The sequence below is a fragment of the Dromiciops gliroides genome, chromosome 3 (genome assembly GCF_019393635.1).
Source record: "Dromiciops gliroides isolate mDroGli1 chromosome 3, mDroGli1.pri, whole genome shotgun sequence".
Classification (NCBI taxonomy): Eukaryota; Metazoa; Chordata; class Mammalia; order Microbiotheria; family Microbiotheriidae; genus Dromiciops; species Dromiciops gliroides.
The window spans coordinates 307986278-308011714 of NC_057863.1; positions in this window are offsets into that span (position 1 = coordinate 307986278).

The window sequence follows — 25437 nt, forward strand, 5'->3', positions numbered from 1 at the left end:
AGGGCAATTTCCCCAACAATCTCTTGGAGGATGGTTTCTAAGCTCTTATTTTGGTCATGGTTTTCAGGTAGTCCAGTGATTTTCAAATTTTCTCTCCTGAATCTGTTTTCCAGGTCAGCTGTTTTTCCAAAGAGATATTTCATATTGCCCTCTATTTTTTTATTCAGTTGGATTTGCTTTACTGTGTCTTGGTTTTGCATAAGGTCACTAGCTTCCATTTGTTCAATCCTAATTATTAGGCAATTATTTTCTTGAGAGAGCTTTTCTATTTCTTTTCCCACTTGGCTTTTCAAACTGTTGACTTTTTTCCTGCATTGCTCTCATTTCTCTTTCCATTCTTTCCTCTAGCTCTCTAAATCTTCCTCCCATCTCTCCTACTTTCTCTTCAAAGTCCCTTTCGAGTGCTTCCATGGCCTGAGACCAATTCATATTATTCTTGGAAGCTTTGAATGTCGGAGCTTTGACTTTGTTATTATCTTCTTCTTCTGAGGGTGTGTTGTGGTCTACCTTTCCCCTAAAGAAGTTTTCAGTGGTATGCTGCTTTCTTTGCCTACTCATCTTGGGCAATTATTTCTTGGCTTTTAACTCCTTCTTAAAGTGTAGCTCTGCTTCCAGGACACACTGTTGGAGCTACAGCATGATCTAGGGGGTGATTGGGCTTCTTCTCAGCCTGCCTGGCCTCTGAGTAACCACAGCTGCTTTCTCTTTGACCCGGAAACAGAAGTCTGATTGAACTCTGATTCTCTATGGTTGGAAGCTTGGTGTGCCCGTGCCCCTCCCCCACCGGGCACCACCACTCAATTCATCCCATTGGTTCAGAACCAGGATTCTTTGTCCCAACACCAACAGAGACTGCCTCCACTTCACCCTGCCCTACCACCAAACCCCTTCACCAGTCCTCGATCGGAGCCTCAGAAGCTGTTGGCACTGAAGACTCTGAGGCACTCTGAAAGCACTGTCTGTTCCTGGATGGGTCTGGACTGTGTGCTGAGCTGTTCAGCCTGATCAGTAGGTGATCACAATTGCCCTCTTTTGCTGAAAAATAGTCTCACTCTGTTCTTATGTGCATTAGGCTGCTCTGGTTTTTTGTTTGTTTGTTTTGTTTTGTTTTGTTTGTTTTTTTAACTGCATTATTTGGGCATGAGTGGACGGGTTTATCTGGAGCTTGTGGGAGTCACAGCCTCTCCACCACCATCTTGGCTCCCTATTCATCATTTCTTACCACACAATATTAAGTCCCTTCCACGTGCAAAGCACTGTGCTAAGTGATGGGAATAAAAAGACAATAAGGAAACAGACTGTTCTTTAGAAGCTCATATTCTATGGGTGCAATATTAAATGCACCAAGATCTATAAGAATAAAATATTTATAAAGTAATACTATGAAATCTAAAGAGGGGAAGAGAACTAAAAACTAGGGGGATCAGGAAAGGTTCTCTGGAAGGGGTGGCAACTGTGTTATGTTCTAGGGCAAAGCTTCTTAAACTGTGAGTTGTGACTCCATATGGGGTCATGTAACTGAATGTGGACATTGTGAAAAATTTGGCAACAGTAAAAGGTTATGTATACCTATTTTATATACCTATATTCCCCAGTGTTACGTAAAAATTTCTCCAGCAAAAAGGGGTCATAAGTGGAAAAAATTTAAGAAGTCCTGTGCTAGGGAATCTAAGGGGTGTTATTAGTGGGTGGTGAAAACACAGACACAAAGGAAGAGGTAAAGAGAGGAAAGTTGGACAAATTCAAAGCTCCATATCAAAAGGAAGCCTGAGATCGACCTTATGTGGAAGAGAAGAGTTCACTGTAGAGATGAAAATAATATCAAAAGACAAAGAAGGCATGGGAAAGGGAGGTCGACAACTCCAGCGTTACAAAGGCACAGAAATAAGTAAATGAGAGAGAATTGCAAAATTCTTTGAAAGAATCATTGTTGAAGAAAAATGGTGGGTGAGATCTGACAGGGCTCATGTGACATGCTTTTCCAAAGCATTGTAGTGCTTCTAAAAATGATTTTTGGCAGAATTTTGCCCTGTGTGCTTATGTGGGATGTGTTACAGTGCCTTAATTTATCACACCCTCAAAGCAGCCACAACCTGGGGCCCAGCAATGAACTTGGGAAGAAATCCTGAGAGAACAACAGTCAGTAGGAGCTTGGTACAGGGGGGGTTCTGTTAAATGGTGAACAGCTAGCTCTCTGGGGGAAAAATGTACACAGGTCACACTTTTAATATGCATTATTAACATTTTCTCCATTACTTTCTTAAGTCTAGACAGTCAACAAACCAATAAATCAAGTCCTAATTGGGAGTTACCAATTTTCAAAGTGTAAATGTTTACATGGCAAATTGAATAATTGGGTCTTGGAAGCCCATCTAAGCAGGCTCCAACCTACCCCTATCTCAGCAGGTAAGCTAAGTGAACCCCACCTTCAATCCTTACCCACTCTGAGAAAATTGGGGAAAACCTTCTTTCAGTCATTTGACATAGTATTACGTAGAGTTGTATTAATTGCTCACCACAACAGTTTAATTTGTAGCCCAAATTTTGATATTGAAGCAGAAAGAGATACTAAATAACTTTAAAAGCAGGCCGGAAAAAACTGCAGGTGCTGCAACAACAATAGCAAAATTAATCTGTTAGAGGAAACAAAACAAGTCATTATGGGATATTGTCCCCAACCAATTTCAGAGGGACAATTGAGTCATCACAGAGAGCTGGGCCTAGAGTCATGAAGATCTGAGTTCAAATGTGACCTCAGACATTTGACATTTACTAGTTGTGTGATCCTGGACAAGTCACTTAACCCTCATTGTCCTACAAAAAAAAAAAAAAAGAAAGGAAGAAAGGAAACTCAATCAATCAAATCACTTAGCTCTGTTTGCTTCAGTTTCTCATCTGTAAGACTAGCTGGAGGAGGAAATGGGAAACCACTTCAGTATCTGTGCCAAGAAAACCCCAAATGGGGTCATGAAGAGTTGGATGCAACTGAAATGACTGAACAACAACAACAAACCACACTCCTACTTTGAAAGGGATTACAATTTTTATACTTCTGCTTTTCCTTCTTTGTACTTGATACCTCACTCCGTATGTTTTAGACAATAGATAAGAAGTGTCCCTGCCTGCTTCAGAAGTGAAGCCTTTCTACCCTGATAAGACCCTTCAGAGCTTGGGTTCATCTAGGTCCCAGTTCACCACCACACCATGCTGATGTGCTAGAGGAGCACTAGTTGAGGAAGACAGCAAATATAAAGGAATGGCAATTTCTTAGCACATAGTACTTATAGTTCTTTTTTTCTTCTTTTCTTTCTTTAATTGGGCTTTTCTTTTTCCTGTCTTACACTATTCTCTGTGTGGATGAACTACTTTCATCCCCTCTGAGATCTCCTATTTCTGTACTTTTGCTTCTACCCTTCCTTATGCTTGTGTGGTACAGCTTCCATCTGCCTCCGTTAATAAATGTTTGTTGGATTTCCCTGAGAAGGCTGCTGGGATATGATCCAGTAGCCAATATTACTAGAGAATTGACACTATGAAGAATGGCAGGCAAGTTGGGAGAGGTGTCCCCACTGCAGGAAGCTTATGGTTATAGAGCCTTATGAATAAAGTCTTGTGTATACTGGATTTGATTTAAGAATATCTGCCTGGGAACTCATCTTGTCTGAACTTTGCTTAAACCCTCCTGAGTAAGAGATTCTTGCGATGTGCACTATGAACTCATGGTGCTCTAGCACAGAGCATTTTGGGGGATGGATATTTCCAGTAATTTACTGCATGCATCGTTTGGATACACATCACTGAGCCCTGTAAAGTAGAGCAGTGTTTAGAGAGGGCCTGCTGGCAATTGAGCCTTATGTTTTCAGTTTTGTGGCTGCTAAGAGTTTCCATAGTCCTTCTAGGAGTCAGGAAAGAAGGAATGATAGGAAATATAAGGTAATTCATTAAGCCTTCTCACAATCAATTCCCCAGCCAAAGATTAGTGTGTAGAAGCTGCCTAATTCCTTAATTTAACCTTCACAGCTGCTATGAATTTTTTATTTCTGCTTGTACATATTGCTAATGTTACTTAATTCATGCACTTATTTAATTTTGGTTCAATTGTGCATGTGTGTGCAATAGACATATATGTATGCTTTATGATGATAATAATCATTCCTTAGATTTGTAAGACTCTTTTAACTTTTCTAAGCACTTCTCCATCTGGTATTTCATTTGATTTATTCCAGCAGTGTTATCTGTCTTAGAAAATAAGTACCCACAGGCCAGGGACTGGGTCAGTTAAATTCCATTAATAGCACCCAATGCAGTGCTAGGCACAGCTAGGAACATAGTCCATGGTTTTGATGAGGATGCATCCACAGATAATTTAAATGAAAGTTGGATATCCTTTGGCAAAAAGGATGTCAAAAACATTTTAAAAGGAACTTTTATGTGTGGTGGAAAGAGCATTGGTGACTCAGATTCTAGTTCTAGCTCTGTCACTTGCTGGCTGTGTGACCTTGGGTAAGTCATATAATCTTTTGGGGCCTCAGTTTCTTTTTGTTTTGTTCTGTTTTTTGGTGAGGCAATTGAGGTTAAGTGACTTGCCCAAGGTCACACAGCTAGTAAGTGTTAAGTGTCTGAGGCCGGATTTGAACTCAGGTCCTCCTGAATCCAGGGCCGGTGCTCTATTCACTGCACCACCTAGCTGCCCTGCCTCAGTTTCTTCATCTGTAAAATGAGGATAAAATGACCTTTCAATGTCCTTTTCAATTCTAGGATTCTAGGAGTTTAGGAAATGTTCCTATTCTCAAGACTACACTGGCTTAAGCTGTGGGAAAAAACAAATACAACAAACCTCAATTTTCTTTGGAGGGTGCTCATGACTTTGTAATTCCTTGAATTCTAATTTGACTTTGGGGTTCTCTTGAGTTTCAAATCTCTCTGCAGGTCTCAAAGCCCAGTGCAAGCCTTGGTGCAAACAAGCATGCTTGGTTTCTCTTCTGTTGAAATCTTAGGAAAAACAAATACTCAAGAATTCTTTTGTAGACATGCAATTGGGAAATGTGAATTAAAGAAGTTTCTGCATCAGGTTGTGCAACATGGGGGTTTGAATTGGCATTGGTATAGCAAAGAGATCATCAGTGTCATTTGTGTCAATGATACCCAAGCACCCTTGGGTGTTAATTAAAACCAAGATATGATTAGCTAGCCTATCACAGACAGTGCAAGTTTGTTTTCTGTCGTATGTGTGAAGCATGGTTTTTTTTTTCCAGCTTGATTTACATTTTTCCTGTCAGGTAGGAAAGTGAGGGAGAAGGACAAGGGAGAGGTTGGCCACTGGGTAAAGAAATAAGGTAAAAGAACAGGGAAGGGAAAGGGTTGAAATCCTAAAGGTTTCTGATCCTGCCTGTCAAACCCAGAGCCATCATGTTCAAAGTCTTGTTGCTATGATAGAAACCATTAAATGAATCAACCGTGTTGGCTGATTTTTTTAGCAGTAATAACAGAAATTTGATTGCTTAGAACTCAACTTAATGTTAAAGAAAAAAACTGAGTTAATTGAACCTATTAAATCAATTAAAAGTATGATTAATTTCATTAGAAGAAACATGTCTATAGTGTTACAGCTATTTGTGACTACTTCTGAAATTAACATGCCATGTATTATTTTTGACAGTCTGTGTATTCTGTCAACTAAATATCCTAATATATTAGAAGGAAAGAAAACAATCTAATAAATTGAATACTATTTTGCTTCTATGACCACCCTACCTAGGCCTCTGTGACACCACGAGAAAAAGATTAGAATGTCACACAAGTTTAAATAGGGAGCTGCTTAAATTTTCTTTTTTATTTGTTAGCTGTCTGCCCCTATCTCAAGCCCACCCAATGATTATACTAGTGAAACCAGGGCACACGTTAGGATTAGATTGGGGAAAATAATTAGACTTTCATCATCAAGAATTAACCACCAGATGGCAGTGTGCTTCAAGGAATGTAAAGGAGTTTCCTTCCATCTAATTCTTAAGTGATAAGAGATCCCAGAATCCTGGGGGTGGGGAATTACGGTCCATCCCATCAGAAAGAGAGATGAGCAGGGATAGAATCTGGTCACATAAATGACAGTCTACCTCTCCTTCATTGATACTACCCTATAAATATTACAAGTTGCCTTGAGAAAATAGACCTCAGTCCAGAGCTAAATTATTATATCAGTTATCTCAAATGGTGGTGGTTTAGTGAAAAGAGCAATGAACTGGAGACAGAGAATCCAGGTTCAAATCCTGTTTGAGCTCCTTTACTACTTGTGTGATCTTGGGTGCAGCACTACATCTTCATTTCAGCACTTGGACCTAAAAGAGTAAAATTGGGGGAGGGCAGATTAAATGATCTCTAAGGATCTCTAAGCTCTAAATTATCTTCATATGATGCCCTAATTATAGGTAATATGCTTTCAAGGACAGACGTGAGAAAGCCTTTGAAGATAGATCGATCTGTTGGATTTAGGAAGGAGGGTAAAAATCCAGAGGGTGCTGAGTTTGAATCCATCTCTGGCATCCTCTGTAGTCTTGGGCAATGCTATCATTTTCCTATTCTGTAAAATTTTATTGTTGTTCAGTTATGTCTGACTCTGTGACTCCATTTTGGGTTTTCTTGGCAAAGATCCTGGAGTGGTTTGCTACTTCCTTCTTCAGCTCATTTTACAGATGAGGAAACTGAGACAAATATTGTTATGACTTGCCCAGGGTCACACAGCTAGTTAGTGTCTGAGGTCAGATTTGAACTCAGGAAGATGAATCTTATTGACTACTGGTCAGGCACTTTATCTACCTGTTTCAATCAATAAAATTGGGATAGCAAGAAATGATTGTTTTAACAGTTTGCAAGCCCAGGATTACTCCTAGAAAAGCATTGTGTGCAAAGAAGAATGGAATTGCTAAGGGTAGCTAGAGGGCAAGAGGGAATGAAACTTTTCACCATAATTGAGAACCACCTCCCCAATCTGAGTTTTGTATGTTATGCCTGGCTACTAGTTCAAAAATTGAGCATGACAATGGAAGAATGAAGTATAGATGGGAAATTCGTATCAATAGCTTTTCCCTGAAAGTACCCCCTGGCTCCATTATTCTTTATTGGGCAGATAGGCAGAGGGTGCAAGAATGGAATAGAAGAGGCAGAGGGTGCAGAGGAAACCTGACTGGGCTCCATGTCCTGTGGCCATGCACAGGAAACTTGGCAAGAGGAAGTAGGGAGCCCATTTTTCCATCTTCTTGAGCTGAAACCTAGCTAGATTAGACACTGGTTTGTCTCTTCCAGGGAGGAAAGGAGAGTGAGACATAAAATGATATTCAGAAACTCTAGAAAAGGTGTTTTTCGGCATGTATCAGGATGGCCAGATGTGCTAAGAGTGCCACCACTGAGGGTTTACTCTGAAAGGACTCTGATTTAGGCATTTTATTAGTCATTCTGTTATTCCTAACATGCAACACAGTCTGAAAGAGTCAGTTTTGGAAAGTTAAGGCATCAGTGTTTGGCTTTTTTTTTTTTCCTCATGAAAAAGAAAGGGATGGTTTTGTGGGTCTGTCTCCCATGGCTCAATTTTATTATCCTCTTTTCTTACCTCACCATAGTGATTTTTCTCTCTCTAGCTGCTAAATACCTGAAATGTGAAGAAGTGGCAGAAGTGGAGCCTCAAGGAAACCATAACTGTCATGATCTGCCTTCACATATCTGACTGTTGAAGTCCCTCCCCCTTTCTTTTTTTTCTTTCTTTCTTTCTTTCTTTTTTTTTTTTTTGGTGAGGCAATTGGGGTTAAGTGACTTGCCCAGGGTCACACAGCTAGTAAGTGTTAAGTGTCTGAGGTCGGATTTGAACTCAGGTACTCCTGACTCCAGGGCCAGTGCTCTATCCACTGTGCCACCTAGCTGCCTACCTCCCCCTTTCTTTTAGGCCTAACTCTGTAAAAGCATCTTTCCTCAAAGGTCATGTTTCCCTCCAGCCTTTCACACCCTCCCCAAAAGATTTCCCCCTCCTCAAATTTCTCATGGCTTTTTGCTTTACCTCTCCTTTGCACCTATTTCATTCTGCCTTTATATCTAAGCTGGGGGCAGCTAGGTAGAGCAATGCCTAGCCTGGAGTCAGGAAGATTCATCTTCCTCAATTCAAATCTGGCCTCAGACATTTATGAGCTGTATGACCATAGGAAAGTCACTTAACCTTATTTGCCTTAGTTTCCTCATCTGTAAAATGAGCTAGAAAAGGAAATGGCAAACCACTTCAGTATCTTTGCCAAGAAAATCCGAAATGGGGCCACAAAGAGTTGGACACAACTGAAAATAACTGAAATATATCAAAGACGGTGGTGGTAGTAGTGATAGGGCTAAAAAAGGAAGGGCAGAAGAGATAGCCAGATCCCTTTTCCTGTCTCTAGAAAATCTCCACTAGTCAAGGAAGATTTCTTTTTTTTTCTTCTCAGTATAATCATTCCATTATACTCCTGGGGAAGCAGTTTGATATAGTTAGAAAGTGAATGGATTTGTAATCTGAGAACTTGAATCCCAAATTCTGACTTGGTTACTTTTTTTGGAGGGTGGGGCAATGAGGGTTAAGTGACTTGCCCAAGGTCACACAGCTAGTGCCAAGTGTTTGAGGCCAAATTTGAATTCAGGTCCTCCTGAATCCAATGCTAATGCTTTATCACTGTGCCACCCAGCTGCCCCCTTTTGGTTATTTTTTTTTCTTTCTTTGTTCTGGTTACTTTTTAACCACTGTGACCTAGTACAAATAATTTTGCCTCTGGGATTCATGTTTCTCCTCTGAAAACTAAGGTGGGTGGACTGAATGATCTCTAGGATTCTTTCTACCTCAAAATCTATAGTTGAATTCTTTCCTTCAGCCATTCTCTTTTCCTTCTCTCCCTCCTCCACTCACCTACCTGAGACATCTAAAGATGTTTGCCATAGATAGGGTCCCTCAGGGTTAAAGGAATCCTAACAACTCTGGGATTTCAAATCATTCTTCTTTGGGAACCACCAGAATAAACCTGAAAAGTTATTACCTATGGGTATTAATGGATTTCTAACTGTACTTACCATGAATAATAATGATCCTTACATTAATGACTTATACATTTTTAAGTGAAATTATATACATTTCCAAAGATACATTAAATGTTAGCATTTGGATAAGTACAAACTTGTCCACAATTAGAATTAGGATTAGTGGGACAGAAGGTAAAGAATTAGGGTCAGATATGAACCATCTGGGACCAGGCTGGATATTCTTTGACCTCAGATTTTTGTCAGAATAAGTTTTAGGAGAAATCAAAAGTTTGCTCATCAATTGGGAAATGGCTAAAAAAGCTGTGGTATGTGATTGTGATAGAATATTATTGTGCTATAAGAAACAACAAACAGGACGATTTCAGAAACTGATGTATAGTGAAGCGAGCAGAACCAGGAGAACATACACAGTGACAGCAATATTGTTTGATGAAGAACCGTGAATGACTTAACTACTCCCAGCAATACAATGATCCAAGACAATCCCAAAAGACTAATGATGAAGCATACTATCCATCTCCAGAGAAAGAACTGATATGAATTGAACACAAACTGAAGCATGTTATTTTCATTTTCTTTCATTTTTTCTTTTAAGTTTTCTTATAGAAAAATGACTAATATGGTAATGTTTACATATGTGCAAAAAAGAATAAGTTTTAGGAGATTCCACAAATATCTATTTTATTCAGGCTTTCCCCCTCTTTAAAACTGAGGAAGACAGGAGCAGGGTATGTGTGTGTGTGTGTGTGTGTGTGTGTGTGTGTGTGTGTGTGTGTGTGTGTGTAATTAATTATTATTAAAATATTTGAAGATATATTTTTGTATCTGAACTAGCCATTATCCCTCTGCCATAAAATTTCTTCTTCTTTATGCATGGTAAATCTATGTTATTCCTGAAATAATATATTCTAATTGAATCCTAGCCTAATTCCACAAGATGACATTGGAATAGGGGTGATCTTGCCTTCTGAAGGCCATGCCAATGGAATAGAAGCTCTGGTAGATCCCTCACCAAACTAGGAAAGGCTTTTAGTACTGACCCAGTGATGGATTGTATGTCTGTGACCTGAAGACTTGCTTAAGAGGCTTATCACCAGAAGGTTGGCAGCACCATTTCAGGATGAGCATCTATTCCCATCTATTATTACTATCTCAAATTTACATAGTGACTTATAGTTTACAAAGTACTTTATTCAAAACTACTCTGTAATAAGTAAGGATGAGTATTATTTATCAGCTGAGGAAACTGAAGCCCAGAGACATTAAATCACATTTTTTCCTTAATTGTATTTAATTTTTTCCCAGTTACATGTAAAGATAGTTTTCAACATTCATTTTTGTAAGATTTTGAGATCCAAATTTTTCTCCCTCCCTCCCTTGCCTCCCCTCTCCCCAAGACAGCAAATAAATAGGTGCAATCACATTAAACTTATTCCCACATTAGTCATGTTGTGAAAGCAGAACAAAAGGGAAAAACTTCAAGAAAGGAAAAAAAAAGAAAAAGTAAAAATAGTATGGCTCAAAATTCGTTCAGATTCCAAAGTTCTTTCTCTGGATGTGGAGAGCATTTTCCATCATGAGTCCTTTGGGAATGTTGTTGTATAGATGAGAAAAGCAAAATCTATCACAGCTGGTCATCACAGAGTATTACTATGTACATCGTTTTCCTGGTTCTTCTCACTTCACTCATCATCAGTTCACTTAAGCCTTTCCAGGTTTTTTTGAAATCTGCCTGCTCATCATTTCTCATAGCACAATAGTATTCTATTATATTCATATACCACAGCTTGTTCAACCATTCCCCAATTGATGGGCATTCCCCATTTTCAATTCTTTGTCACCACAAAGAGAGCTGCTAAAAATATTTTTGTACATGTGGGTCCTTTCCCCTTTTTCATGATCTCTTTGGGATACAAACCTAGTAGTGGTATTACTGGGTCAAAGGGTATACAAAGCTCCATAGCCATTTGGGCATAGTTCCAAATTGCTCTCCAGAATTAACAATGCATTTATGTTCCAGTTTTCCACATCTTCTCCAACATTTATCATATTCCTTTTTTGTTATATTAGCCGATCTGATAGGTGTGAGGTGGTATCTCAGACTTGTTTTAATTTGCATTTCTTTAATCAATAGTGATTTAGAACATTTTTGCATATGGCAATAAATAGCTTTGATTTCTTCATCTGAAACTGCCTATTTATATCCTTTGACCATTTCTCAATTGGGGAATGACATTAAATGTTTTTCTAATCAAAAACAAACAAAAAACCAGCTATATATTGTCAGGGCTAGGACTTCAACTCAGGTCTTTTGATGCCAAGTCATTGCTTCAATAAGGTATGGAGGTTTTCAATTTGTGCCTATGGAAATTCCTTCCATATTGATGAAAACTTGATTTTTGGAAGTATTGCAGCAAATGAGCAATTTTGAAGTGTCTTCCACTCTATGACAAGTAAAATATCCTTTTATTCTTGTTTTTTTTTGTGTGGGGCAATGAGGGTCAAGTGACTAGCCCAGGGTCACACAGCCAGCAAGTGTCAAGTGTCTGAGGCCAGATTTGAACTCAGGTCCTCTTGAATCCAGGGCTGGTGCTCTATCCACTGCTCCTTCTAGCTGTCCCATATCCTTTTATTTTTAACACAAAATTGATGGAAAAGCTAAGCTTTGCTGGGTAATCCAAGTCTGTTTTCTACCCATAGTTCTTGCTGCTTCAATTAGATAATACTAGTATTTAACTAGCACCTACCGCTATGGAACTCAGACTACCTCTTTCTTTTTGATAATTATTTGAATTAATCAGTGTTCCCTTTGAGGGCAAGTAGAGTCTTACTATTATTTGGAGCAAATATTTAGGAATTAGGCTTTAACAAGATGAAGTAAGGCACCTTCTCTCATCATTAATTATGTAGAAAGAAAGTCTATTTCATACCCGTTAGAGCACCCCCCCCTTCCCTTATCACTGAAGCCTCTGGTGGGGGTATCATATTTTTAACCCTCACAGAAATGGCATGAAAGGAGACTAGGTTTTTCTTCTCTTTTTAAAAGTGAATCACAAGGAATCATAAAGAGAATCATTACTTACCTAAAGTATAGTACCTCAGGTAAAGAGTTCAGGATGAAGTTCATTAGATGCTTTATTTATCAGTGCAGCCAGAGTATATTCCCCTCCCCTCTGGGTCATCTAGTTAGCTACCTGGGGTTCTAGGAATTTTTTTTTTTTTAGTGAGGCAATTGGGGTTAAGTGACTTGCCCAGAGTCACACAGCTAGTAAGTGTTAAGTGTCTGAGGTCGGATTTGAACTCAGGTACTCCTGAATCTAGGGCCGGTGCTCTATCCACTGCACCACCTAGCTGCCCCAGTTCTAAGAAATTTACAGTCAGAATCCTCTTTAAACTATAACTGACAAACCCCCACTGATGCTTTTTACTTTTACCAGTCAGCTACAGAATATGTTTAATTCATAATAAAAGTATTTTATTTTAATTAAACAATAATTTAAGTAACAATAAAATATCTCTCATAAACCTTGAAATTACTGGTCTTCCACAAGTCTGTATATAAGAACTGGGAAAAATGAATGGACCTTGATAGTAATAATGTGTGTGACAGCCATTAGTGTGGAACACCGGTCACCAGGGAATCTGTCTGAAAGGATACACATGCATTCGTGATTCATAAAGGGGGCAATTCACACCTCTAGTGTTGCAAGGCTGCAGATGTCACCACCCGATATCTTGCACTGCTTTCTATCAGGTATTGCGTCTTTGTTTTCCAGTTGGCCATCTCCTTTGGCTATTTTCAGAGGTCACTTAACACTCTGTACAACCTTTACAAGGAATGCTTTGGTTGCTTCTTTTCACTAGTTCTTTTACCATCACTACAATCCACTAAGGGTTGATGCAGCTAATAAACCTCCTTCATTTGGCTCAGTTGGACTGTTCTTTCGGCTTCCTTCTGAGCCTCAGTTATAGTGCTCAGCTGAGGTGCTCTCTTTGGAATCATCTGCAGCTCAGCCATCCTTCTATTAGAGATGCTGTGATTAGTAAACCTCTCCCCAGTAGAGAACATTATAGCTCTCTTCAGGCAGACGTTTCCAGTCAATGGCTGCAAAGCATCTCTGCAATCTTCACATCCAGGCTGCTAGAATATTCAAGGAGTCTAGGCCAGGAGCAGCCCTGACCTTTTCTTAAAACTAGTCTATTTATTGCTTCTCTTTTTCTGGAGTTTTCTCTGCTGAACTGCTCTGTACTCTTCCACTCTTCTCAGCTCTTCACTGACTGAACTTCCTAGCTCTCCAGTATTTCACTTAATATAGTTAGGAACCCACCTTAAGATTTATCATACCCATTGGCTGAGATAAACCTCCTTAGGGATTTAGTTCAGAGACATAGTGGTAAGGAAACCATTTTAACCTCATTCCATCAGGTCTTCTGTTCTATGTAGAACAGCAAATATCCTTGTGGCTACACCATTCAAAAAGACTACTCTGTGTAAATAGCAACTACTCTGTTGGCTATAGAATTTAGAGAAAAAAAGGCTCTGGCCTTTATCCTATATCCCCAGTCCAATTTCCCCCTACAGTGAGGATAGAGTTCATTAGACAATTTTGTTTAGTAGTTAAAAGGTCTAATACTTTTAGTGAATTCTTCTTATTTTCTGAATTATTCTAAAAGGATGGGGAAACTCTAGAGATGATACGCATTAGAGAGAACTTTGGAAGGAAAAAGAAGAGGAAACTTTTTTTGTTTTGGTTTGGTTTTTGTCAGGGCAATAAGGGTTAAATGACTTGCCCAGGGTCACACAGCTCGTAAGTGTCAAGTGTCTGAGGTCAGATTTGAACTCAGGTCCTCCTGAATCCAGGGCCAGTGCTTTATCCACTGTGCCACCTAACTGCCCCCTTTCCTTTCCTTTTCTTTTTTTTTTTGAAGAGGAAACTTATGGCAGGCAAAAACATTTACTATGATCCTAGTGTAGAATAGGGTGAAGAGGCAAAGCTTTGTGGGCTGCTGAGTAGTTTGATACTCTATTAGAATGAACCCAGAACAGGCCTCAGATACATCTTCTTTCCCATGATATCAATAGGCAAATGTTCTTTTCATCCATCTCACTGACACAGCTTAAGTGGAAGAGCCAGTCCTAGACTCTCCATTCTTCATTGCAGTTTCACAGATGTAAGTCAGAGGTCCCAAGAATCCTGTAGCACTCTTCTCTTTTCATGTCTGTGGGAGGAGAGTGGATACTGATCCTACATATTCCCTCTGTTTCTTTTCAACTATGCAAACTCACTATATTAATTGCTTAGACTCAGTTTGGAGCCAAATGATTTTAACAAGTGGCAGTTTACATTAAAACTAGTGACAACAAAAAGGTCCTTTTATCACAATACAGAGAAAGAAAACAAATCTTGGAATACTTACAAGCCAGGCATGAAAGAGACCTCTTAAGGTCATCTCATCCATTCTTGCCACCACGGGATTGTTTTCTGCAGTATGTTTTCTCTGCATTTTGTCCAACCTGATTTAAACTGAGCAATGGTGATTTTATCTCTTCTCTTGGGAGATTTTTCAATAGGTTAATTGCTCTCACTAACTGACATTGAAGTTTTTCTACCATTCAACCTGAAGAGTCACTTAAGGAAACATTTGGTAAAACTCTTGGTGCTGTTCATTTAGAATGACATAATTGAAGTAAAATAAAATGCAAATATTTTCTTTTTACTTTGCTGTCTCCAAAGTTTTAGCTCTCTATTTTAAAATGCTATATTTTGTTATCATTTCAACCATATAACTTGTTTTTAAACCGTAGACAAATTAGGATGGGAAAGAATCACTGTCATTTATTATCACCAGATTAGTAGCCACAGTCAATGAAAAAACACTTTATATTTTTACCTTTCTCTTTTCGAAATATAATAGAAACCTTTAATTTAAGTGGGCACTCCTCCTTACAGTTTGACACAGAGAAGGAGAAGATAGCTAGACATATACTCACATTAACCAAATATTTAAGGAGAAAAAAAATTTCAAAAGACCGATGGTTACGTTCTCATGGTCTAAAATTCTATAGTAGAAGTTAGTCCAAGAGGGGTGGAAAACTCTGAAGAAGGAAATTCTGACGACACAGAAAAAAAATTCTACTGAGGCAGAAAAATGGGAATTATCTGAAAAGACTGATGTGGATGCTCTAGGAATCCACTGAACAACTTAGATTTTTGTTTGGTTTTTTGCAGGACAATGAGGGTTAAGTGACTTGCCCAGGGTCACACAACTAGTAAGTATCAAGTGTCTGAGGCTGGATTTGAATTCAGGTCCTCCTGAATTCAGGGCCATTGCTTTGTCTACTGCACCACCTAGCTACCCCCAAACAACTTGGGTTTTTTAAAAGATATCTACAGAAGATGGAAGCAAGGACAATTAACAAAGCATGAATATAAGGGTCTGTCTGGATCCTATAAAATTAGTGTATATAGAAGCTAGGACAAGTTAAAGAAAATGAATATAAGTTTTGTCAGGGTTCTATAAAACTAATGTCAGGAGTGACAAAGTTCATAATGAGCTGACACTGTGGAAGGAAGCAAAGGGCAATGAAATAGTTATATGATGGGGGGGTGGGGAGGAGAGGGAGAGGACTGCTTCCTTCTTCTGTTTAGGGTGGATGGAATGATGACTATTGGCAACAGAGAGAAGACAGATCTGCTCAATTCTTGTGTTCTGTTTTCTTTTCCAACGAGAATAACCTTTGCACTAGAAATGACGTAAAAATACCTAACTAGCTAATGCTAACAGACTTTGCTGAAATCTATTCCATAATGTCTGGTCTTTATAATTCTTTACTCCAAGGATATGTCTGTTATTTAAGAGTTTTAAAATTGCAAATGCTATTCTAGGGCATGAATTGACATTACTTACTTAGGAATATATTAAGGGAAAGATGAGCCTTTATACAACAGCTCTATTGTCTGGGCTAGTTAGAAAAAAAAAAACTATTTAGGATAATTCTGCTTACCTATGCAATTTCACTACTTTGCTCCACATCCCTAAAATTTTAGGAAGGTCTTTCCCTGTTTCCAAAACTGAGATGATCTGTATATATCTTCACTGAAGTAAGGGAGGGTTTTTATTTTTTTGGTAGCACACTAATTTCTATAAATAACAAATTTCTACATCCTTAGGGGGAAATGAGAAGAATGAATCTTGAAATCATCTGCTAGACATTCGATTTGGTCAATCACTGCCCTACAACAACCCCCGTGAACTAGAAAACTGAAGCATTCCTAAGGTGTGTTAGATATAGGATCTTGTTTACATAAGAAGAGATAGCTTGTGAGCCATCTTGGGGGGACCTGTTACCTTCTCTCCAACACCATCAACCATCAGTCATGGTATCTAACACCTGGGGCTAACTTTGGTGCTGGTGCCTCTCTTCTTCTCCCCTCTCATTGACTGATTTGAGACCTCAGGCTTCTGGTCTCTGGTCTTCCCAGATGGCTGGTTAAAAGGCACTTTGATATTGATGGCACTTTTGGGAGTGGCCACTCAAAATCCCTTACTAGCCATGTGGGGAGCTGCCTGCTTTCCTTATCTTTTTCGTTAACAGATTTGAGATGGCTGATTTGAGGAGCATCCTATATAATTTCCAGCTTTCCAGAGACTTCTACTGGCTACCCAAAATAATACTTTAATGAAACTTTTATATTCTTCAGTTGAATTGGCAAGAGAAGAGAGAATTTGAAAATTTGTCAACATGTAACCTCTACCATGATGGAAGAAGGGAGCCCTAGGAATCTTGAAAACTTTCAGGAATTTCACACAGAAATGGTCAGAATCTCTGCATGATTCAGCAACAACCTCTTCACTCCTAAAATAGAAATCTTTCCCTGATAGAGCTTTACTTTTCAGGGAAGTAAAAAAAAAAATGCTTCCTCCTTAAGCATGATTCCAAATAGTGAATTCATTGATTAGAAATTGACAGAGGTGACTTTATGCAAAGTGCCCCCTAGCTACCAAAATATCTTAGCCAAAAGGATATAATCATAGCCTTTGAGCTGGAAGGGATCTTAGAGGTCATCTAATCCATGTTATTATTTCCATAGGAAGAAACTGAGGCCTAGAGAATTGATGTGAATTTCCCACTGTTTCATGGGTCGTATGTGGCAGATTCAGGATCTGAAACCAGGTACTTATAAAGTGTTCTCTCCATTGCATTATGCTTTTTTCAAAGGCCAAGTGTCTGGTGAACACTTCAACTTTTAAAGGAACTTCAGCTAGTTCTACCAATTGAGATGGAGTCAGGGAAAGCAAGAGGATGTGGCTGGGGAGGCAGGGAAGGGGTATTGAGGTAACTGAGAATAATAGCTCAGAGGGTGTGGGAAAGAGGCTGGAAAGGAACTTTTTCTATATAAAAGCACTGTGCTAAATCATAGGAGCAAAGAGCACTAAATTCTATTGGATATTAAACCTCCATTAGGCTGTGAGCTCTTTGAGGACAGGGACTGCCCTTTGCCTCTTTTTGTACCCTTCACACTTTGCATAGTGCTTGGCACATAGTAGGTGCTAAAAATGTTTATTGACTGAATTTATTGAAACCTCAGAAACAAAACAAAGAAAAACCAAATACAATTCTGAAGAAAACTTACTTTGTAAAAAGATAAGGCCTGTTCCCCACTTTTACATTTTTAAAGGGAATGCCTAATTATGATGTTTTCAAACTGTGAGGCAAATACTGGATACTGAGATCACATAAAAATATTTCCTTGATCTCTGGACTGCCTAATTTATCCTCTAGCTGCCTTTAATCTCAATGAATTCCCCTAGACCGCAGAAGTGGTGCTAGTAGTTAATCTTTTCTACACTTCTTCTCTCCACCTTCCTTATTTTCCTTTCACAGGAACCTGGTTTTAATAGCAAGGTTATGTCCAGTCCTATTGTAACCATTCCCTCCAGATGTCTGTAGAAAGGTTAGCTATAAGTGTTATCAGTTAGGCCTTTAAGGTTCACAAAAATAGTAAGGCTTCCTTCTTCCTTCCCCACTGACCAAAACTGTTTCCAGGGGAATATTTTACACCTATTACCCATCCCCCAAATCATCTAGTTTTCTCCAAGCTTCAGAATAGCAATTGCCTTCGACCACTAAAGTTTACTTCAAATTTATCAGTCTTAAAACAGCAAAGAAAACCATTCCTTTTCTCTTACTTCCCCCCACACCATCTCTGCTTTCCACCTATCCAGCTTCCATTTATCCTTAAAGGATAAGCTTAAATCTTTCTTTCTTCCTTTGTAAAATGAGAGGAGTTGGGCAATTTAACCATGAAGGTCCCCTTGGAAACAGCTTTCAGTCACTGATCCTATAATCCACAAGTACCTTCCCCAACTAATCAGAGCCTCTGGCCATTTTTCCCCTTTCTCTTAAATCCTAGCCATATTCATGATTACACTCCTTGGCACTTGCTAATTTACTGTGGGTCACTTGTGCTCCAATTGTCTCCTGTGTATTAATACAGGATGATTAAAAAAAGATTGAATGCTTTTGAAAACTTATTACTCAATAACTATGTTACATATGAACATGTTGTTGTTTGTCCTTCATTCTCAATTAGATTACGTGAGAGAGGGTTGTGCAAAGTCACCAGCCTCACTTTATCCTCCAGAGTCATCTGGACACAGTGGCTGGATGATTGGAGATGGCCCTGGAAGTTTGAGGCTTGCTCAGTATCACACAGCTAGGAAGTGTCAAGTGTCTGAGGCAGAATTTGAACTCAGTTCCTCCTGACTCTAGGGATAGTGTTCTACCCACTGCACCACCTAGCTGTCCCTTACAAACATGTAGTTAAAACCAACTTGTAAAGGAATTATCTGGAAGTAAACTGGGAAATGTAAAGGTGAGGACAATTGAATGCAGACTACATGTTCACATAAAACCTAGTTCCTGAGAAATACATTTTTGAAAGTGTTTCTTTTTTAATAACCCCATATTGTCTCTCCAACTAGATAAGCTTCCTGAGGATAGAAGCTGTTATACTCCTCTATTCCCACTGGGTCTAACACAATGCTAGGCGTATAACAAGTGCTCCTTGATTGATTTGGGTGGTATGTGGAGGCTGACAGAGGCTCTCAACCAGGAGACAAATTCTCAAAGGATAAGGGCCATAGCCTATGCATGATCTGTATAATATGCTCTGAATACCCAAGTACTGAATGTTATCATTATTACCAAAAATGGGAGTGGTTCTCAGCTCCTATGCAAACCCCCTCTAACTTCAGATCTCACTATTTCTAAACTATGTATAGTAAATCTAGGCCATAAGCAACAATCTAATTCACAAGGGTTGCTAAAAGGTCTCCTAATTCAAGAAAATCAAAATGAAATCAAATCAAAGGAAGAAACAGGTAATTATGACAAGTTCCAACCTCCAGGTTAGGGGATTAAGCATTTATCACCCTATTATCTGCTATTGTGAGCTTTGACAGAGTTGTAGGAGATCAACAGGAATTATTTTCAATTAAAGAACTTTAGAACTTTCTATCTCATGTAACCCACTATTTTTGGACTAAAAGAAGAAAATGATAACATGCTCCCCATACTCTAATTGCAGTTTCTTTCCATTACTGCTAAGAAATATGCAGAAAAGGTCACCTCAGATTCAAACAAAAACTGATAGCTTCTTTGTCAAAAAGTGTCACTAATGCATGTAATTACTGTTTTAGATTATCGAGGAGGTCTAAAGACAGACACTTTATTTTAATACTTGTTATCCTGTTGCATTAGTGACATTTGCTAATAACCTTGGGTAGTTACCTGCTGTGGTGGCAAGTTTTAAGTTTCAAAGTTTGAGGATTTTGAAGTGTGATGACAGTGGCTTTATATAATGAGCCCAAGGGGGAGAAAATCAGTAAATAGGTCAATTTTTTCAAAAAGTTAAAACTCTAAAATAGTCCCCATAGGAAAGACAAAGTATTTCTTTAAGAAAGAAAAGGTATAAGGGATCAATGGCTGTTATTGTTTGCCACAGTGCAGAATGGTCTGGTTTACAACAAATTATATTACATGTGAAAGGTAGAGAGAGGTCTGACTAGCCTACCTGAGAAGATGACCATTTTTTAAAATTTTGGATGAGATCTGTGATTTCATTAGTATAGGGAAGTCTTAGGAGAGAGAGAGAGAGAGAGAGAGAGAGAGAGAGAGAGAGAGAGAGAGAACCATTATGGAGCCAGTGAGAGGTAGCAACACTGAAATCTATGTCACATTCCATTCTAGGAGGACATCTTATGTGGTAGTAGACTCTACATCCTTCTCTCAAGTTTTTGGAGGGGTCAGAAGTGATGGCCACTTGGGCTAGAAGAAGAAGAAGCAGGGATGGTTGGCCTGCAGTGGGAGACACAGCATCCTGGGCATGAGAACAGAGAAAGATGTTGGTGAGATGATTACTTCCTCTTTCTCCTTTAGATCTTAATAGCATGTATGGGGAGTACGACCATAATAAAGCATTTTGGCTTACCTGATTATAGGTGATAGAGACATGAAATGGGAGAGGAGATGTTTTAAATCAAGATTAAAGGGTAATTTGATATGTACAGTGTATATATCTGGATCAAGTTGTAGGAGAAGGAAAGGAGAGGTCTGCTGCATTTTGAACAACTTTATCCTACTAGACAAATGAGACAAATTTTAAAATTATCTTATTATCTTTGATATTGGGAATTAAATACTTCATCTTATGAGGGGCCCTACATTTTCATCTCTATAGGTGGGCAGTTCATTATTATACATACATCCAAAAACTCTTTTGGGGGGGGATCTCAAAGAAGAATTATCTGTTGGAATAATTTGAATATAATTTTGTCTTCCAAGATTCAAGGAGCTAGTTGACATGATTTCTCACAGGCTTGTGATTCTACAATAATAAGGCTCATTTTTATCTCTTATGAGACAACCTTTCCTTTTTATTGATTGAATAACCAGCTTTTGTGTCTATGACTTCTTTGCAATATTTAGCACTATTGACCACTCCCTCCCGGAAAGTTTAGTTTCCATGACAGAGCATCTTTATAGTTTGTTTGCTACCTCATTAATCATTCCTTCTCCATCTCTTTCACTTCTATTATGCTTTGCCACCTCCCCTCAGTCATTAGAGAAAGAGTATAAAAATCAGGTTGGAAGCACGCTTTTTACTTTGTTCAAAACCGAGTACCTACATAATAGCAACAAAATGATTCATATGATAAAATTTATTAACTGTTATTGACAATATAAAAACATAAGCCTCAGATAAAAAGAAACATTCAGCCCAAATGCTTATAAAGAGATGACTTTTTCATAGTTGAAGTTCTTGAGTCTTTTGGTGTTTAAAGCAATACACGCTTATGAGAAGATGATAGCTATAAACTGAAGATGTTTCCTGGAGGGAATACATTTTTGCAATAACTCCCATTCAACCAAAGTTCTCTGCAAACCAAGAAAGAGTAGAATTCCATGTATTTACTTTTTATTGTTTGAAAATTGCTATTGCATTGCAACTGTTATGGATGTTTGGGAAAGAAGAATGGGGCATTATTAGAAATGTATCCCTGGGGCATAACTTAGCATTCCTAGTAGGAGACAGAAGAGATGACTTCACACTGAAAAAGCCATGGTGAATAATATTATCAGTATCATGCTACTAAAACTAAAGGCTGGACTGATGAGAGCCAGTGGGAGTTTGACTGCATAAAGATGGCTACATTACTGGATCTTGGGGGAGGAATACAGTAAACAGTGCGGGGATGGAAGGGAGACAGAGACAGATGAAGAAAGAGACATCCAGAGGAAGGTGAGAGAAGGAGAGAAAGCAGGGCAGAGAGAGAGACAGACACACAGAGAGGTAGAAAGACACAAAGAGACACACAGACAGAGACACACAGAGAGACAGAGACAGAGAGAGACAGGGACAGAAAGAGGGAGAAAGAGCAAGAGAGTGAAAGAGTCAGAGACAGAGAGACAGTGACAGAGACAGAGATAAAGAGACAAAAGGGTAGAGACATAAACAGACAAAGGGAAAAGACAGAGATAGCAGGAGAGAGACAGGGTAGAGAGACAGAGAATGAGAAAGACAGAGAGGTGAGGCAGAGACAGAAACAGAGAGAGCAGGAGAGACAGACAGACAGACAGATAGAGTTAGGCTGGTAAAGAATTCTTTAGATGAACATTTTTCATTTCCCCATTATTTCATTCTTCTAACATTCCAAATCAACCGTAAGGAATAAGCATTAATAATATCCATGAGCAGCTGTTATGCATCAGATCCTTTTCAGATAGGAAGTGTGCTTTACAAAAACCCAAGTGTTCTTCACAACATCCAAGGAGAGTAGACAGGAAGTAAGTGTTTGCATGAGAGGAAGAGGAGTGGAGTGTCAGTAAGTACAAATAAGCTGGGACAGATATGCCCCTTGGGAGACTGTAGGAGCTGTCATCAAGAAATGTATATATGCAGGTGCTAGAAAATAATAGGGTAATAATCTAGGGTTGGTTGCTTAAAATTATAACCCATATAAGAAAAAATAAACAAACAGCTTACCTCAGTGGACAGAAATCTTGCCTTGAAAGCAGAAAAACCTGGGTTCAAGACAGGTCTCTGCCACACACTGGCTGTATGATCCTGGCAAAGTCATTTAACTTCTCAGTTCTCTTGGTACCTCTCTGAGATGCTGGGAAAATGCCAACTTGTGCTGGTGGAGTTTCCTCTCTTGGGTGTTCTCTGTATCAGTTGTAGCACAGGTCCAGTCTCGCTACCTCTCTATGAATAATAAGAGTTCACATTTGTGTGGTGCTTCTAACTTTTCAAACTGCTTTCTCAGCCATCATTCTCCCTATCTTACTCATGAGGAATTGAGGCCTAGAGGAGTCAAGTTATTTGCGTAGAGTCACATAGTAAATAGCAAGACCAAGACTTGAATTTTTCAAGCCTTTTAAGTCTAAAAGGAGTGTTCTTTCAAATCTAACATAATGCCTCTAAATAAATGTGTTTCCAGAGGAGATGCCCATGAAGGTAATCAAAGGAAGTGCTGGGGGTATCACTGAGGGGGTTGATTGTTAAGACCGATGACAGTGTTTTGAAGATGCTGAAGATCATTTGAGTAAAGTCTTTAAATCGTAGATTATTAGAACTGGGATGGGGCTTTAAAGATCCATCTAGTTAATTTACAGATGAAGAAACTCAGGCCACACTGCTAGTTTTTGATAGAGCTGGTAATCATATGTCTTTCCATTCAATTGAATGGGTGGCTGAGTGAGATGGAATTGAGGAATCATGTTAGCTTCTGAATCTCTGCTGGTGCCAGATTCCATTCTTTTCTTTACCTCACATGAGCCTTCAGTTCTGGGACGGGCATCGATAAGCTAGAGGGTATTGAAAAAAGGGTAACCAGGATGTCGAAAGAGCTTGACATAGGAAGATCAGTTGAAGAAATGGGGGATACTGAGGCAGGAGAAGAGAGTTTTTAGGGGTGACAAGATCACTACCTCCAAATTTTTGAAGGCTTGGTTACATGGAAGAAGGATTACATTTGTTCTGTTTGGTCCCAGAGAACCAAGAGTAATAATTTGAAGTCATAAAAAGGCAAATTAAGCTTCATGTCAGGAAAAAGTTTCCTAATAATTAGATCTTGTCCCTAAATTGAAGGAGATACTTTGGGATGAAGAACACCACATTTATGGTATTCAAGCAAAGGCTAAATCACCACTTGTGAGTTAGGCAGGTATAAAATTGATGAGATGGCCATGGAGTTTCGTTCCAATTCTTAGTTTTCTGTGATTCTGTGTGTATTTTTTGTGGTTTCTCATGGTTTTTTACTTTCAGATCATCAACAGGGGTCTTGTCCTATCTGTGAATATCTAGAAGTGAAAATATGTGGTGATTCTACAGGCATTTATGGGTCTGCTGGTTGAAGGAGTAAGTAATGAGCTAGCTCTGGGCCAGAAAGATCACTGCTGGAATTTACCAATGATGAAAATCAACCTCAAGGTTTGTTGGCGGGAACATATCTGTGAAAAATGTCTTCTGAGGCATTCCCTCTCTCACAGCTGGAAAGAAATAACAAGGAAAGAAATCAGTAGCTGACACTGAGGTTAGATTTGAGCCCAGATTTTCTCATTAAAACTCTTGTATAACTAAATTCAATTAAAAAATATTCCTAGGACCTGAAGTATGTAGTAAGATGATAGAATTATAAACCCACCAGGGTATCGCTTTACCATCTGGCTTTCAGTACTGATGCAGAGAGTCTCAGGAGTTAGCAGGGATGTCTATCCATGGGGAGCACTGTAGTATGTCTTTAGACCTTGAGAGATGATCCACATGACATTCACCAACCCTGAAACAAAAATACATGCCTTGAAAAAGAGCATCATTGAAAACGTGCATCACATAGAGGGCAATGGAAAAGTACATGGTGGGTGTGAGAGGGCTGCAACATGTAACCAATGAAGAACCATGAAGGAGAACTAGCAGTAAAAGATACCATCAAAGAATGCACGATAAGAAGAGAAGATGGCCTGGCTATATAGTAAGGGTAAGGAATGAGAGGTAGATAGCCCAAGTATCCCACTGGAAAGAATGTATTCCAGTACCTGAGATTGTTCAATTTAAAGTATGAACATTTATAACATGGAAATCAACAAACTACAAATGAGATATTTATTTATTGCTTTGTTGATTCTCTGGAATTAAGAGAGCTATGGATAAACAGACAAAATAATGAACATTGAAATGAGCAGAACTGAGAAAACATTGTATACAGCAACAACAATATTATTATTATTTTTAAAAATTTTTATTTTTTGGTGGGGCAATGAGGGTTAAGTGACTTGCCCAGGGTCACACAGCTAGTAAGTATCAAGTGTCTGAGGCCAGATTTGAACTCAGGTCCTCCTGAATCCAGGGCCAGTGCTTTATCCACTGCGCCTCTTGGCTGCCCCCACAACAATATTATTTTAAGAACTACTTTGAACAACTAAGTCATCTTGACTATTATAAATACCCAAATTAACTACAAAGGACATATGAAAGAAGAACCTATCTGCATCCACAGAAAGAACTGATAAATAAGCATATGTATAGAATGTTTTTACATATATATACATATTTGTGTCTAATACTAGCTAGCCATCTCTGGGGTGGGGGAAGAAAAAAAGGGGAAAAAAGAAAATGACATGATAACTTTATTATATATTTAAAAGAAATAGCAAATTTTACATAATAGATTTGCAGTTTCACAGGCAATAATCTTTTTTTTTTTAATTTAATTTTTTTTTTTGCAGGGCAATGAGGGTTAAGTGACTTGCCCAGGGTCACATAGCTAGTAAGTGTCAAGTGTCTGAGGCCGGATTTGAACTCAGGTACTCCTGAATCCAGGGCCGGT